This window comes from Lissotriton helveticus, chromosome 10 (genome assembly GCF_964261635.1).
Source record: "Lissotriton helveticus chromosome 10, aLisHel1.1, whole genome shotgun sequence".
Classification (NCBI taxonomy): domain Eukaryota; kingdom Metazoa; phylum Chordata; class Amphibia; order Caudata; family Salamandridae; genus Lissotriton; species Lissotriton helveticus.
The window spans coordinates 540,416,496-540,434,759 of record NC_136071.1 but is presented as its reverse complement, the minus strand read 5'-3'; positions in this window follow the sequence as shown (position 1 = coordinate 540,434,759).

The following is an 18,264-nucleotide window of genomic DNA, read 5'->3' as shown; positions in this document are numbered from 1 at the left end:
TGACAGCAGGATAAGTTTATAAGGACTTATGTTTCAGAAGAGGGATTAGATAAGGAAATACTTCTGTCAGGATGATTGTAGGAGTGGACACAGACTCGCAGTGTGATTCCAGTCAAGCATGACTATTACCTGGACTTTTGCAGGACTGACTCAGTAGTCTGCAAGGGGTTAAGGGACCGCATACATTGTGCGCAAATGACTGTAACACTGCTTGTCTCAATGCCTGAGTCATTCTGCAAGTGCATAGACAGTGACTGGGTTCCTAGAGTGCTAGTAGTTGACAGCAAGATACGTTTATACGCACTTATGTTTCAGCAGGTTCATTAGATAAGGACATGCATCTGTTAGGATGATTGTAGGAGTGGACTGAGCTGCTTTAGAGCCATAGAACAGGTTAGCAGAGCTGCTTTAGAGCCAGAGAGCAGGTCAGAAATCTGTTGTAGAGCCAGAGACCCAGGTCATCAGAGCTGCTGCAGAGCCAGAGAACTAGGTCAGCAGAGCTGCTTTAGAGCCATAGAACCAGGTCAGCAGAGCTGCTGTAAAGCCAGAGAAACAAGGTCAGCAGAGCTGCTTTAGAGCCAGAGAACCAGGTCAGCAGAGCTGCTGTAAAGCCAGAGAAACCAGTTCAGCAGAGCCGTTGTTGAGCTAGAGAACCAGGTCAGCAGAGCTGCTCTAGAGCCTAGGAAGCAGGTCAGCAGAGCTGCTCTAGAACCAGAGAACCAGGTCAGCAGAGCTGCTTAAGAGCCAGAGAACCAGGTCAGCAAAGCTGCTGTAGAACTAGAGAACATAATCAGCGGAGCTTTTGTAGAGCCAGAGAACCAGGTCAGCAGAGCTGCTCTAGAGCCTAAGAACTATGTCAGCAGAGCTGCTCTAGAGCCAGAGAACCAGGTCAGCAGAGCTGCTGTAGAGCCAGGGAAACCAGGTCAGCAGAGCTGCTTTATAGGGAGAGAACCAGGTCAGCAGAGTTGCATTAGAGCCAGAGAACCAGGTCAGAAGAGCTGCTATAGAATCAGAGAAACCAGGTCAGTAGAGCTGCTTTAGAGCGAGAGAACCAGGTCAGTAGACTTGCTCTAGAGAGAGAGAACCAGGTCAGCAGAGCTGCTTTAGAGCCAGAGAACCAGGTCAGCAGAGCTGTTGTAGAGCCGGAGAACCTGATTAGCAGAGCTGCTCTATAGTCTAAGAACTAGGTCAGCAGAGCTGCTCTAGAGCCAGAGAACCAGGTCAGCAGAGCTGCTTTAGAGCCGGAGAACCAGGTCAGCAGTGCTGCTCTAGCTGACACTGACAGACTGACACTGACTGATTGACACTGACTGACACTGATTGACTGACACTGACTGACTGACACTGACTGACACTGATTGACCGACACTGACTGACACTGATTGACCGACACTGACTGACACTGATTGACTGACACTGACTGACTGACACTGACTGACTGACACTGACTGACACTGACTGACTACTCTCTACTACTTAACTTCTCACTCTCTACTACTCTCTACTACCCTCTCTCTACTACTCACTCTCTACTACTCACTCACTACTACTCTCTACTACACACTCTCTACTACTCTCTACTACTCTCTAATACTACTCCCTACTACTCACTCTCTACTACTCACTCTCTACTACTTACTCTATGAATCTACCAATCACTCTCTACTACTATCTACTATGCACCCTCTACTACTCACTCTCTACTACTCTCTCTCTATTACTCACTCTCTAATACTCACTCATTACTAATCTCTACTACTCACTCTCTACTACTATCTACTGCTACTCTCTACTACTCACTCTCTACTACTCTCTACTACTCACTTTACTACTCTCTACCACTCACTCTCTACTACTGTACTACTCACTCTCTACTACTCACTCTACTACTCTCTACTACTCACTCTACTACTCTCTACTACTCAATGTCTACTACTTTCTCTCTACTACTCACTCTCTACTATTCACTCTCTACTACTCACTCTTAACTACTCACTCTCTACTACTCACTTTCTACTACTCACTTTCTACTACTCAATCAATCAATCAATCAATCAGGTCATTTATAGAGCGCACTACTCACCCGTAGGGTCTCAAGGCGCTGGGTGGGGGGGGTGCCGTTACTGCTCGAACAGCCAGGTCTTGAGCTTCTTCCTGAAGGAGAGGTGGTCTTGGGTCAGGCGCAGGTCGGTCGGGAGTGAGTTCCAGGTCTTGGCGGCCAGGTAGGAGAAGGACCTTCCTCCTGTTGTCGCTCTTCGGATGCGGGGGACGGCGGCGAGGGCGTGGCTGGTTGATCTGAGGAGGCGCTTGGGAGTGTAGAAGTTGATCCGGTTGTTGAGGTAGCTCGGGCCTTGGTCGTGTAGGGCTTTGTGCGCGTGGGTGAGGAGACGGAAGGTGATTCTCTTGTTGACCGGGAGCCAATGCAGATCTCTCAGGTGTCCAGAGATGTGGCTGCGTCGGGGGATGTCGAGGATGAGTCTGGCCGAGGCGTTCTGGATCCGCTGGAGTCTCTTCTGGAGCTTGGCGGTGGTTCCGGCGTAGAGGGCGTTGCCGTAGTCCAGTCGGCTGGTGACGAGGGCCTGGGTGACCGTCTTCCTCGTCTCGGTGGGGATCCACCGGAAGATCTTACGTAGCATGCGCAGGATGTTGAAGCAAGACGAGGAGACGGTGTTTACTTGTCTGGTCATGGAGAGGGAGGAGTCCAGGATGAAGCCCAGGTTGCGTACGTGGTCCGTCGGTTTGGGTGCGGTGCCCAGGGTGGGGGGCCACCAGGAGTCGTCCCAGGCGGAGGGCGAGGAGCCCAGGATGAGGACCTCCGTCTTGTCCGAGTTCAGTTTCAGGCGGCTGGTCGTCATCCATTCGGCTACATCTCTCATCCCTTCGTGCAGGTTGGCTCTGGCGGTGGCGGGGTCGTTGGTCAGGGAGAGGATCAGCTGGGTGTCGTCGGCGTAGGAGATTATGTTGAGGTTGTGTTGGCGTGCGATGGCCGCGAGGGGGCTCATGTAGACGTTGAAGAGGGTGGGGCTCAGTGAGGATCCTTGAGGGACGCCGCAGATGACTTTGGTGGCCTCTGACTTGTACGGTGGTAGGCGGACTCTCTGTGTTCTTCCGTCGAGGAAGGAGGTGATCCATTCCAGTGCCTTGTCCTGGATTCCGATGTTGCCGAGGCGCTGTACTAGGGTGCGGTGGCAGACAGTGTCGAAAGCCGCAGAGAGGTCCAGGAGGATGAGGGCCGCTGTTTCTCCGTTGTCCATCAGGGTTCGAATGTCATCGGTGGCAGCGATGAGGGCGGTCTCGGTGCTGTGGTTCGCTCAGAAGCCAGACTGTGAGGGGTCGAGGGATCCATTCGTCTCGAGGAAGGCGGCCAGCTGTTTGTTGACGGTCTTCTCGATGACTTTGGCCGGGAACGGGAGGAGCGAGATGGGACGGTAGTTCTTGAGGTCGGTGGGGTCTGCTGTGGGTTTCTTGAGAAGAGCGCTGAGTTCGGCGTGCTTCCAGCTCTCAGGGAAGGTGGCGGTGTCGAAGGAGGTGTTGATGATGTCCCGCAGGTGGGGTGCGATGACAGCGTCGGCCTTGTTGAAGACGTGGTGAGGGCAGGGGTCAGTCGGAGATCCGGAGTGGATGGAGTTCATTGTGCGGATGGTGTCTTCGGTGCTGATCGGAGTCCAGGTGCGGAGGGTGGTGGTGGGTGGCGTTGTTGCGGTTGTGGCTTGCGTTGGTTGGTTGCTGAAGCTGTTGTGTATGTCCGCGATCTTGTTGTGGAAGTAGGACGCGAGGGAGTTGCAGAGGTCTTGCGACGGGGTGATGTCATTGTTTCCGGTGTTGGGGTTGGAGAGCTCTTTCACGATGTTGAAGAGTTCCTTGCAGTTGTGTGCGTTGTTGTCCAGCCGGTCCTTGTATGTATTTTTCTTGGTGGCGCGGATCAGTTGGTGGTGTTTCCGGGTGGCGAGCTTGAGGGTGGTCATGTTGTCCATAGTTGGCTCCCTTCTCCAGACTTTCTCGAGGGCTCGACAGTTCTTCTTGGAGCTCTTGAGTTCGTCGGTGAACCATGGTGTTTTTCTGCTGCAGCGTCTGCTGGGTGGGGTTCTCAGAGGGGCGAGTTCGTCCGCGCAGTTGTTGATCCACTTCGTGAGGTTGTCGGCGGCCTGGCTGGGGTTCGCTGAGCTGGCGGGAGGGTGCTGGCTCAGGGAAGCGGTGAGCTGGTCGGCTGTGATCTTGTTCCAGCTTCTTCGGGCAACCTGTTGCTGGTGGTGGTGGATCGTCGTTCTTTTGAAGGTGAAGTGGACGCAGCTGTGGTCCGTCCAGTGGAGTCCTGTTGCGTGGCTGAAGGTGACGTCTTTGCTGGATGAGAAGACGGTGTCGAGTGTGTGTCCGGCGAGGTGGGTGGGGGTGGTCACCAGTTGCTTGAGTCCGAGGTTGGCGAGGTTGTCGAGCAGGGTGATGGTGTTGCGGTCGCTGTTGTTCTCCAGGTGGAAGTTGAGGTCCCCCAGGAGGATGTAGTCGGCGGAGGGGAGGGCATGCGGGCTGACGAAGTCGGCGATGTCCTCGCTGAATCGTGTGCGTGTACCCGGGGGTCGGTAGATCAGGGTGCCTCTGAGGGTGGTCTTCGGGTTGGTGTGGATCTGGAAGTGCAGGTGTTCAGCGGTGGTTAGGGTGTCGTCGGTGTTGGTCGTGATGCGGATGGTGTCTCTGTGGATGATGGCGATGCCTCCTCCCGTCTGGTTGGCGGTGCGGTCCCTCCGGATGATCTTGTAGCCCTCCGTGATGGCGATGGCGATGTCGGGGGCTGAGGAGGCGTTCATCCAGGTCTCGGTGAGGAAGGCAACGTCAGGGGCGGTGGTGTCGAGGAGGTTCCAGAGTTCTACGGCGTGTCTGTGGACGGAGCGGGTGTTGAGCAGGATGCACTTGAGGTGGTTGCTGCTGATGTTCGGCTTGGCGAGTGCTGGTGCAGGGTGAGTCCGGATGCAGGTGAACTTGCAGGCGTGGCAGCTGAAGGGTCCGTGGGTGTGCTTCGGGGCGGCTCGATGACATCCTGGGATGCGGCCGGTGTTGAGTGCGATGAGATCGGCGGCGTTGTAGGTTCGTCGGGTCGGCTTCCGTCGGTGGGGGCCAGGGGTCCTGGCACTGGGCGCGGTCCAGGCACGGACGGGCGCAGACGGGCTTACCTTTGGCGCGCCTTCGGCGCACAATCGGCGCGCCCGCTGCGCGTCAACGCTGCGCCTTCGCACGGTCGCCATATAAGGCGAAGCGCGCGGGTGGGCGGAGCAGCTGGGAGGCGGGAGCGGGGAGGGAACAGAAGGAAAAAAGGGGCGGGGTCGGCGGTGGTGGCGGGAAGCGGGGGGCGGCGAGGAAGGCGGGAAACAGGAAGGAGAACGGGCAGAAACTACGAAGAAACAAGCACAAATGATAATCAAAAAACGCTTAACACGGGCAGAAACTACGAAAAACAAGCACAAATGTTGATCAAAAAAACGCTTAACACGGGCAAAAACTACGAAAAAACAAGCACAAATGGATAACAAAACAGAACAAAACAAACGACAGCAGGGTCAGCCGGCAGCGAGGCAGGCAGCGAGGCAGAGGGCACAGCAAAGGGGCACACGCAGCAGCTGGTGGCCGTGCGGCGCGGGGGTGTCCCACAAGTGGGTCACACTCACCTGTGTCGCACGGTCGCCATATAAGGCCAAGTGCGCGGGTGGGCGGAGCAGCTGGGAGGCGGGAGCGGGGAGGGAACAGAAGGAAAAAAGGGGTGGGGTCGGCGGTGGGGGCGGGCTCGCTCTCTACTACTCTCGATTACTCACTCTCTACTACTCACTCTCTACTACTCGCTCTCTACTACTCTCTATTACTCACTCTCTACTACTCACTCTCTACTACTCGCTCTCTACTACTCTTTACTACTCACTCTCTACTACTCACTCTCTACTACTCTACTACTCTCTACTACTCTCTCTATTACTCACTCTCTACTTCTCACTCTCTACTACTCACTCTCTACTACTCTACTACTCTCTACTACTCTCTCTACTACTCACTCTCTACTACTCTCTACTACTCACTCTACTACTCTCTACCATTCACTCTCTACTACTCTACTACTCACTCTCTACTACTCTCTACTACTCTCTCTCTACTACCCACTCTCTACTACTCACTCTACTACTCTCTACTACTCACTCTCTACTACTCTCTCTACTACTCACTTTCTACTACTCTCTACTACTCACTCTCTACTACTCACTCTCTACTACTCGCTCTCTACTACTCACTCTCCACTAATCACTCTCTACTGCTCGCTCTCTACTGCTCTCTACTACTCACTCTACTACTCACTCTACTACTCTACTACTCTCCACTATTCTCTCTACTACTCACTCTCTATGCTACTCACTCTCTAATACTCTCTACTACTCATTCTCTACTACATAATCTCACTACTACTTGATCTCTACTACTCTCTCTCTACTACTCTGTACTACTCACTCTATTACTCACTCTCTACTACTCCCTACTACCCACTCTCTACTACTCCACTACTCTCTACTACTCACTCTCTACTACTCACTCCCCACTACTCTACTTCTCTCTACTACTCCCTCTCTACTACTCACTCTCTACTACCCACTCTCTGCTACTCTCTACTACTCACTCTCTACTACTCACTCTACTACTCACTCACTACTACTCTCTACTACTCACTCTTTACTACTCTCTCTACTACTCCCACTCTACTACTCTCTACTACTCACTCTACTACTCACTCTCTACTACTCTCTCTCTACTACTCACTCTCTACTACTCACTCTCTACTACTCACTCTCTACTACTCTCTACTACTCAATTCAATTCAATATATTTATTAACTCCTAGGAGGTCCACATAAAATGCATTCATAGAATTACAAATAAAACAGAAACACATAACAAGCATAATCACAAACCATCATAAAATTATGAAGAGCCTGCCTTCGAGTAGCGAAATGTCAATACGTTGAAACAAACAATATTATCAGAAAGCCCTGATCATACAGTACTTGATATTTTCCACATTACAACTCCTAGGATGAAATAATGGACACCATATAATCAAACAGTTCATTTAATAAAAACCAAAAGTTCCATTTCAACTAGAGAATCAATTTAAAATTAGAGACAAAGTAAAACACTGTCATAATCAGACCTGTGCAAAAGGCAATTCAGTAGCAACAGCTCACAAGAGAGAAACCTCCTGAATCCCACTGCATATACGTTTTTTAGAATTAACAACAGAACATAGTGGGAAGCAAAAAGCAACCTAACCCTAATAATGAGAAAATAGCAGTTAATAGCTGCCTATCAGTGTGCAAAATACAAATTAATAAAACTAAAGACTACTACAGATGGAGAGCAAGCTAAAAGGCTGGCTAAAAGGATAACCACCCATTTGAAAAGTGTAGTAAAAAGGCAAGAGAAATTAAACAGTTTTAATCCCACTGCTTTATTTTTGGTCCAAAATTGATAATCTCGGGTTGGTGCTACATTTTATACACAATCTTATAAAAACATCATTACAGGGTTAAAATATATACATGAATTCCTTAAAATAATTAAATAATTTTACGCACACTGCTTCATTTTTAGGACAAAAGAGATAATCTCGAGCTGATGCTACGTTTTTAACGGAGTTTGTAAAAACATCGGACGGAGCTAATGATAACGGCTCAATGCCAATGCTGGACATACAAACAAAACATGGTCCAGAGTCTGGGTGCTCAGCATACACAAATTAAAAATGTTCCCATTATTTGGATTCTGAGACCAGTTTGCTGTAAGGTCATTTAAGGGCAGAACATTCATGCGACCTAAAATAAGTAAGCCACGAATACTGTGTTCTAAGTTCCAAAGTAAATATTTTTGTGCAATTCTCGGAGAGTTGTCCTAATTATTAGTTTTAATCTTTCTCTAGAGTTACAGGATTGAATGTCTCTATCGAAACTAATTTTGCCAGTCAGAGTTTTTAGGAGAGACTTAAATCCTAATGATGGAAGGGTAAGCACTGATTCTTCTTGTATACTAAAGACTTTTAGTGCCAAAGAGAAATCACGGTGAAAGGAGTAGTTACCTGCCTTAACGTCAAAGATTTCATGGCATAAGACACCTCTTAGTGAATCAGGGTCATTATGTTTTAGCTGATAACCCCAACGTAGAACCCTGGATAAGCCTTGAGTATAGGAGCTTATCAAACCACATTCCAATCTGATTGCTGCCTTTGGAACTAAGGTGTTAAAATTACATATTTTTTGTAGTATCTGGCCTTCAACATTGTCCAAAAAACTTCAGTCCTTAACAGGGACTGATTCTATCGCATAAAGCAGGGTTGGAGGGATTTGTGCCTTAAAAACCTTCAATAAATGTACGAAATGTTTCCTACCCATAGCCCTGTAAAAAATGTGCAAGCCGTTGGCATGTGAAGTAGCTTTACTAGAGCAGTGTGAAATGTGAGGATTATTTTTCAAGCTGTTTGTTAAAAGTTTCCCTAAATAGAGGTATGAATCTACTACCTCCAGTCTTTCAGGACCGGTTTGCCAATTCAAGTTATATGATTTTCTACTTTTAGAACTTTTCGAAAATAAAATTTTACTTTTGAATACTTTTATTTCCAGAAAGTGGGCCACAGTATAATTTTGTAAGAAGCCAACTTTCTATTAATCCCAATAGGGGTTAAGTCCATTACTACTATATCGTCTGTGTATATTAGACTTGCAAAAGGACGGGTACTGATCTTCGGGGCATTTCCATCATCTTGAGCAAAGCAATCGGGTAGGTCTGTTATATATAAGGAGAATAGTAGCAGTGCTAACAAGCAGCCCTGTTTGAGACCGTTTTCAGTAGGGATTACATTTGATAATCCTTGATTTCCACCCATTAATATCTTGCACCAGGTTTGCGAGTGCAGTGCTATGATCAAGGATAGCAGAGGGGGAGGCGAACCCATTTTTTGCAGTTTTATCCATAGTAAAGGTCGATCTACCTTATCGAAGGCAGTAGAAAAATCAATGAAAGCCATAAATACATTTGAATTACGATAGATTGTGTATTTTTCCTCTATTAATTTCAACATAAAATATTATCTAGCGTAGAATGTTTTTTCCTAAAGCCTGCGTGCTCAATGGGGAGTATTTCTTCTCTACCACCCATTCCGTAAGGTGATCGAGAATTCTATGTGCAAATATTTTCCCCGTTGCATCCAGTAAAGCTATTTGTCGATAATTACCGGCATGCGATCTAAGGCCCTTTTTGTATAGAGGAATTGAAATACTTCTTGACCAGGATGGTGGAATTTTCCCATTAGAATAGCAACAATTAAATATTGGAGCTAAATAGGTAGCCCACAAAAGAGTCTCCTTTCTGATTAGCGTCATGGGAATTTAATCAAGCCCATTGCTCCTGAGGATCTCATTTTTTTAATAGCCCTTACCACTGATAGAATGGACATAGTTGGGTACTGAAATTATTTGCTGATCCAGAGCCCCCATATCAGAACTGCAAGAATCGAGATTCCCAGAATACAATTCCCGCAGATAACGTTTCCAATCTTCTTCTTTTATGGGTATGGGAAGAGATTTTAACCTCTACTACTCACTCTCTACTACTCTCTACTACTCACTCTCTACTACTCTCTACTACTCACTCTACTACTCACTCTCTACTACTATCTACTGCTCTCTACTACTTACTCTCTACGACTCACTCTCTACTACTCTCTACTACTCACTCTCTACTACTCACTCTTTACTACTCACTCTACTACTATCTACTACTCACTCTCTGCTACTCTCTCTACTACTCTCTACTACTCTCTATTTCTCACTCTCTACTCTCTATTATTCACTCTCTACCTCTCTCTACCTCTCTCTCTACTACTCTCCACCTCTCTACCTCTACACCTCTACCTCTCTACCTCAACACATCTACCTATACACCTCTACCACTATACCTCTAGCCTCTCTACCTCTCTGTACACGCACACTTATGCACATATATATATGCATATATATGCATTCATATATACGTATGTGTATTACCTACTGGCGGCCGCCAGTAGGTATATATAGTTAGGATTTTTTCTCTATGGGATTTTTGAAAATTCTATGTCTAATAACTTTGGCGTTTGTGGACGGAATTGGCTGAAATTTTCAGGAAAATGGAACATTTTGTTTCTGAGCAGCCCCAGAAAATTTGGGGGGGGGGTTCGTCAAGGGGGGGCCGAGAAAAAAGGGGGGTCCCAAAACGTGTTTTTAACATTGAGTTTTCCATAGGGCGGTTGGCCTCACTTTTAGCCCGAACGGCTGAATGGATTTGCACGAAACTTGGCAAAATTGTAGGGACTGGTAGCCCGATGTGCCTTTTGTAGGTCTCAATATATGTGCTCCAGTGGATTTTGAGAAATTAACGTTTAAAAAAAGATATATATCTGTAACAGCGGACCGGGCAGCGCTCCAGGACGCGTACTTTTCGCGCAACGGAGCTTTGTGAAGCGAAGCTGATTGGTTCTCCGGCGTCTGTCAACATTCCAAACAGTCCGTAGCGGCCGCCATCTTGTCTCTCGGTAGGATCGAGAGACAAGAGGAGGCCAAAGCGAAGGGGCAAATGACCATAAGGGGGAATAGTAGATCCTCGCTGACCCCCTACGTTTGATGTGGAGGTTTTAAAAGGGCTCCGCGGGGCAAAAAAAAAACAAAATAATAATAATCGAACGGCTGAATGGATTTGCACGAAACTTGGCAAAATATTAGGGACTGGTAGCCCGATGTGCCTTTGCTAGATCTCAATATATGTGCTCCAGTGGATTTTGAGAAATTAACGTTCAAAAAAAGATATATATCTGTAACAGCGCTCCGCTTCGCGTACTTTTCGCGTTACGGAGCTTTGCGAAGCTGATTGGTTCTCCGGCGTCTGTCAACATTCCAAACAGTCCGTAGCGGCCGCCATCTTGTCTCTCGGTAGGATTGAGAGACAAGAGGAGGCCAAAGCGAAGGGGGAAATGACCATAAGGGGGCATAGTAGATCCTTCCTGACCTCTTAGGTTTGATGTACCATTTTGTCAAGTTTGGTGTAATTCCGTTCAGCCATTCAGGCTGTAGACGTATGTAAATGTCCTATGGAAAATTGCATGGGGAAAACACATTTGAAAGTGTTGAAATTTAGAACCAATTAAAATGTTACTTTGGTTTTGTATTTGTGTGTGATGAAAGTTAATTGGTTATGTATATATGTCAAATGAGAGGAAACCACAGCCATTTTGTGATACTACTGTCTGAGGTACATTTGTGAGGAATTTTTGGTGGTGAATTTCTGGTGTTTGATTTACACAGTACTAACACTTCTGCTACATTTAAAAAGGTGAGTTGTTAATTTGTAAGGGGAACTATGTTGTACACTTGAAGATAATTTGAAAAATGTTTTCTGTTATTTATTTGCAGTCCTTCTGTTATACTAAATACTTGATAAAGTTAGTTTTATATTATGTATTACTAAAAACGATAAATGAAAGTGATTATTTTTTTCTGCAATTTACAGCAAGAAATTTCAAAATAAAATGGCTCACAATGAAGAGACCGTGGCAATTTCTTTTGAATTGTCCACTACATTGATTGAAATTGAGAGCACCAATAATGAAATATTGTCACAAGGAGGACATGACTTGTATGATTCCATTAGATTGATTGAAATGGACAGCACCAAGAATGAAATATTGTCACAAGGAGATGACTTGAATGATTCCACTACATTGATTGAAATTGAGAGCACCAATAATGAAATATTGTCACAAGGAGGAGATGACTTGTATGATTCCATTAGATTGATTGAAATGGACAGCACCAATAATGAAATATTGTCACAAGGAGGAGATGACTTGAATGATTCCACTACATTGATTGAAATTGAGAGCACCAATAATGAAATATTGTCACGAGGAGATGACTTGAATGATTCCACTACATTGATTGAAATTGACAGCACCAATAATGAAATATTGTCACAAGGAGGAGATGACTTGAATGATTTTTTTGATCAATCTCTTGATGGCGAATTTATCGAGTGTTTGGAGACCATAGAGTTACAAGAATCATCATTGGAGACTTTTAATGAGGACATTGCTGATGAGGACATGTTACTAGTTCTTTCAAATTTAGAAAATTCTGAAGAATAAATTTATATTTAGAAATCAAAAATTGTTTGAGACATTATTCATTTTTATTTTTAATTTATGAGGTTGTAGCGAAGTGATTGTAGTATAAAATGAGACTTATAGTATAGAGTGCAACATTTTTATGTTACATGGTAAGTTTACTCATATTTACTTCCCTTCTGCCACTATATTATCTCCAATGTGTATTTGACATCTCTTCTTCATCTCCGGCCTCCTTTCTCTCACTGTGTGTCTCCGATGCATCTTATCACTGCTATTTTGTGTAATTACAGAAGAGAGTAAAATAAAATAGTTCGGAACGTGAAAAGGGGGCAAAGTAGAGTACTCCTCACCCCCTAGGCCTTTTTAGGCGGTCCCAAAAGGATCAGTTTCTGCTTTCCTGAGAGATTATGGTGTGAGTTCCATATACCACAATAACTTGCATTACAACATGCAAGATATCTATCTCCTATTACCAACTTTCGGAGATATTCGCGCTAAGCGCGAATATCTCCAAAAAGTTATACCTGCCCTGAGCAGTTCTTAGCCATGTTATCCAATGGGAGGTGGATAACATGGCTAAGAGCATTAGCTCGGTAATGCATGAATATCGCTGAGTTTTTAGCGATATTCATGCATTGCGGCCGTTTATTATCGCATTTGCGATAAACCTTGATAATAGCAAGGTTTATCTTCGATAATTTCTGACGATGCTTAGTGGTAAAAAATTGGTTGGTAAGCATCGTTAGCGAGAAATATCGCTTAACTTTGGTAATATGCCCCAACGTCTGTTAACGTTCGATTCGAAGGAAATGAGGAAGTGTTGAAAAACATTGTCTGCGCCATCTTGCCTTTTTTGAAATGCCACACTTTTGTCGTGCACGGCAGCCATTTTAGATGTCTTGACCAGACCCACTCTCTGCACGCTGTCGATTCGTAGCATGGCTCCTCACCCACGCAAGCATCTTCCCTAGGCACTGGTCACCACCGCTCTCTGTCTTATGCATGGGCAATAAACCTCCCCCCATCTGCGCTGCTCTTCCCTGAGAATCACACTCTGTGCCCGCCCGACACCTCCCTTTCGCCCTATTCACTACCGCACCCTCTGACACTCCTCTTTCTCTGTGTCCGATTGTCCAGGCTATCAGCTAGCCCTGCAGATGTAGTTTATGGCCCCAGCTGTAAAGAATCACCCCTCTTCAAAGGAGTTATAGTAGATCAAGGCCCACACCCGATGAGATCCGTCACACCACACGTGTTCCTACTATCTGAAAACCATCCTGTATTGTGATTGGGGAGGGGACCGAGCCTGAAGCGGAAGATTCCAGGAATGACTCTTTGTACATCAAAGTTTTTACAATTATGTGTCACATTAAAAATATATAGCACTCCAACAAAGTAGTAGGAATATAAAACTTTAATAACATATAAATATATACAAGAAAACAAAAACAGTAAAAACATTTAAACAACGAAGAGACCGTGGCAATTTCTTTTGAATTATCCAATAGATTTATTGAAATTGACAGCACCAATAATGAAATATTCTTGTCAGTAGCGGTCTGTTGTGCGAATAGTTCCAAGGCAGCAGAACGCGCTGAAATCTAGATGGCACGAAAGTGATGTCTAGTAAGTTGCCGCCCAGCAAAAAACGGCGTGGGGCGCCGCGGGGGTGAGTGAGTCCAGTAGGCACCACAGCTATTCTTACCGGCATTGCAGAATTACTGCTGGGGACAATGCCTGTGCTGTAGCAGGGTCACAGCAGAAACAAAAAGGATTCTGTTGAAGATGTTGTTGGTTTTCAATTTGAAAGCAGTTCTGGTGTCAACTGCTATGCTAATGTAGTGGTTAATGTTTTGTTTTCTCTAGAAAATGTAAAAGAGGGGGAGGCAGTCCAAAGTTCCGTTAAAAGGGCAAAGGAAAGGATCGGTGGTTTGAACTATCAGTCAAAAAGGGGAGGGGGTGCAATAATTTTTCCTACCGGGTCACACTGTGCTTTCACCGGAAGTGAGGTCTGCAGGATTCTAGTAATTCAAAGTGAGGCTGGCGCCAGCATGGGAGCTCCGACGTCCCGCGGATACAGTTTCGTCACTCCACGGGCGATCATGGCAGTCATTCCCCATCGGGGGTCGGAGACTCCCGCGGCTCCTCTAGAATCTTCAAGGTCGTGGAGGACTACGGAGGTGGAGTCAACCAGTGACCGGGCCATTTCTTTATGCTGGGCCCGCTCTTGCCAGGTCGACCGCCATTTTGAGAGTTCGGCAGCTACCGGCGATCGCGGGGTCACATGAGCGGACGGGCTCCACCCTGCCGGGCGAGACGTTGCAGCATGGCCACAGTGGAAGAACCCTTTTCCGGGCGCCTGGAGCGCTGAGGGTGCAGCTGGGAAGCCTCCACCTGGGGAGGCGGGAGAGGCCTGTTCGCACCGTCTCTCCCTCCCAGTGCACCCCACGGCGTCTCGCTTGAGATTTGTTATGGCCGGACCAGGCGATGAGGACGAGGGGGGGGGGGTCGGAGGCATGTGCAAGACATCCCCCCCAGTGTTGTCGCAGCCATTATAAAAGAAAGAATTGTCCCGTCCGTCTTCGGGCCGGGCTTCCGGTGGATGTCGGCCGGACGCCCCTGGCTCTGGCCCCATGAACGGGTTTCTTGGTTTATCGGCTGCAGCCGGATCCTGTCGGCCTCGGCCCCCCGACCGTTGCTGGCCGGACCGGAAGAGCATGTGGCGGGACTACCTGCAACTCTCAAGGGCCACCGCGGCCGGACTGGGAGAGAGAGGGGAGGGTCGAGGAGACATTCCCCCCCCCTGCAACTGTTCAGCGTTGTAAAGGCAATCCCCTGGCCGGGTCCCGCTGGCCTCGGCCTCTCCTCCGGCTACACCCTACGTTAGGATCTCCTGGCCGAGGCGTGGCCGCAGGACCTGCCTTATATGGGCTGCTCCCGGCTGGGCGTAGCCGGAACCCTGCCCCACCTTGGAAGTTTCCAGAGTGGGGGCGGATGTTCTACTGACTTGCATTTTCCCTAGTCTATCGATTTTTTGGGCGTGGCAGGCGGTGGGACAGCGAGGGGTGATTTGGTTTCTCTTACTGTTTTTCTGGTCTCTCACCACTGGCATATTTTAACGTTTTCTTGTTTCTAGGACATTAATAGGTTTTATCATTACGTTATGTTATCGTTTCTTTGTTCGTTGTTTAATAAAAGTTCATGTTCATCAGTGGCCTACTGATTTTCGTTTTCCTATTTTTTTCTTTCCAGGTTGTTTCATGGTAAAGTTTCTGTTAACAGGATACAGTGATCACTTCGTTATTATTGCATATGTCCTTTTCACTAGGGGTGCTCTCTGGTCGGGCCAGATGACGTATCTCTAGTAAATGGTCCGGGTGAAAAAGGTGCATCAATCAGTGGGGAGTAGATAGGCATGACAGATTACAACGGGGGAGAAAGGTCCGCATTACGTACCCTTTCACTACTTGCAAAGATTTTCCTACGTTTATTTGCAAACAGGGAATACCTCCAAAAAGAACTAATTCCCAAACAGTCAATGTTCGGACAATCAATCAATCAATGAGGAATGAAATAGGTACGACGTGTTAAAGGCTTGCGTTACCTACCCTTCACTATCTGCAAAGGGAGAGAGAATATTCCTATTCTTCCTCGTTTGCAGGTAGAGAAGATCCTTAAGAGAATTAACTTCGAACAATTCAATGCTCGATTGAAACAATCAACAAGGGGTACTGTGAACACAAATGAACGCCGCTTATGTACATACGCATTGCTATTTTCAACAGGTTGTTCCTAATGTTTCTATTTTAGCGAGGTCAAAAAGAGATCCCATTAGTGGCCTACTGATTTTGCTCGATTCCTTTTGTTTTTTTACACGATTTTTCACTATCTGCAAAGACTAAACAGAGTATTGCGACTCTGTGCTTGTTTGTAAATAGAGAATGAACCAAAGAGAACAATCAATCAAATGGAGAGAGAAGCAGGCACGACGGATTACAAAGGGGGCAAAGGGCTGCGTTAACTACCCTTCACTATCTGCAAAGAGAGAGTACTCCTAATAGAAATGAGGGGTGGGGGGCAGCATTCAAAGCAGATCAGTGTGCATAAACACGAAAATGTTTTTACTTACCACGTACTTGACATTCGACAGCTTATGATATTTGCTATTAAAAAACCATTGAAATTCACTGAAAAAACCATAGGTTATAGACCATATATAGTTAGGAATTAGCATTTACAAAACCTTGAAAATTCACTGAAAAAACCATAGGTTATACACCATATATAGTTAGGAATTAGCATTTAAAAAACCTTATTTTACTCACACAAAACCATTGAAATTCCATATATAGTTAGTTGCACTAACTATATATCGCGCACCCGCAATCCACTGCTGATCATGTCACATATTACATCATTCATGACATGGTCAGTGACATCACTGATGACATCACTGATGACATCTCAAATGACATCACTGATGACATCACTGATGACATCTCATTTGACATCATTCTTGTGCTAATACGATAAATCTCTTCAGACTCTAATATAACCTTAGATACACTCAGTGTATACAGACACTCACACACTGCCACTCATCCATGGAGTTACTCACACACCCAGTCAGTCATGCAAAGAAACAATCTCACCTCCATTTCTTCAACTATACAGTTAAACACACCTTACTTATTGAAACATATACTAACACATATTTACTCTCTTATACAATCCCTGATACAAGTTCACAATGATCGATACAACCACTCACTCATTCAGTGGCTCTCATGCACAGTTATTTATATATGCCATCTCTCACATGTACTGTGTTTTACATATGTACTTACTATGACATGTAGCATTGAGATATCCATTCACTCATCAATACACTCATGCACACAGTCAACTGCCCATGTAGCTGTTTCCACATGCACTCTTGAACTCATACACCTAGTGAATAAACTGCTCACACATCTATGCATAGAGTCACACACCTTCCAGCCACCCCCACACAAACTCAATCTCCCATAGAAATACTTGGGCAACCAATTAATAACACATATAGCCTCTCGTATAGCTAATGATCAACACATGCAGCAGTTTACAGAACAACAGACATAATGATGCACAAATTAAGACAGTTTAGTCACTAACCCATGCATTCAGTGAGACACATTTAATCACTCACTCATACAGTCAGTCACGCACCTACTAAATCCTTCATCCAGACACTTATACATCCACTCATTCTTCAATATGTAAGACATATTTTAACTTTACAGAAACATACAGTCACTGGATGTTGTCATCAGTGATGTCATCAGTGATGTCATTTGAGATGTCATCAGTGATGTCATCAGTGATGTCACTGACCATGTCATGAATGATGTAATATGTGACATGATCAGCAGTGGATTGCGGGTGCGCGATATATAGTTAGTGCAACTAACTATATATGGAATTTCAATGGTTTTGTGTGAGTAAAATAAGGTTTTTAAATGCTAATTCCTAACTATATATGGTCTATAACCTATGGTTTTTTCAGTGAATATATATATATGTGTGTGTGTGTGTGTGTGTGTGTGTGTATATATATGTGTATGTGTATTCATATATATATATATATATATATATATATATATTACCTACTGGCGGTCGCCAGTAGGTATATATAGTTAGGATTTTTTCTCTATGGGATTTTTGAAAATTCTATGTCTAATAACTTTGGCGTTTGTGGACGGAATTGGCTGAAATTTTCTGGAAAATGGAACATTTTGTTTCTGAGCAGCCCCTGAAAATTTGGGGGGGGTTCGTCCAGGGGGGGCCGAGAAAAAAGGGGGGTCCCAAAACGTGTTTTTAACATTGAGTTTTCCATAGGGCGGTTAGCCTCACTTTTAGCCCGAATGGCTGAATGGATTTGCACGAAACTTGGCAAAATTGTAGGGACTGGTAGCCCGATGTGCCTTTTGTAGGTCTCAATATATGTGCTGCAGTGGATTTTGAGAAATTAACGTTCAAAAAAAGATATATATCTGTAAGCGCGGACCGGGCAGCGCCCCGGTTCGCGGACCTTAAGCGTACCGGAACTTC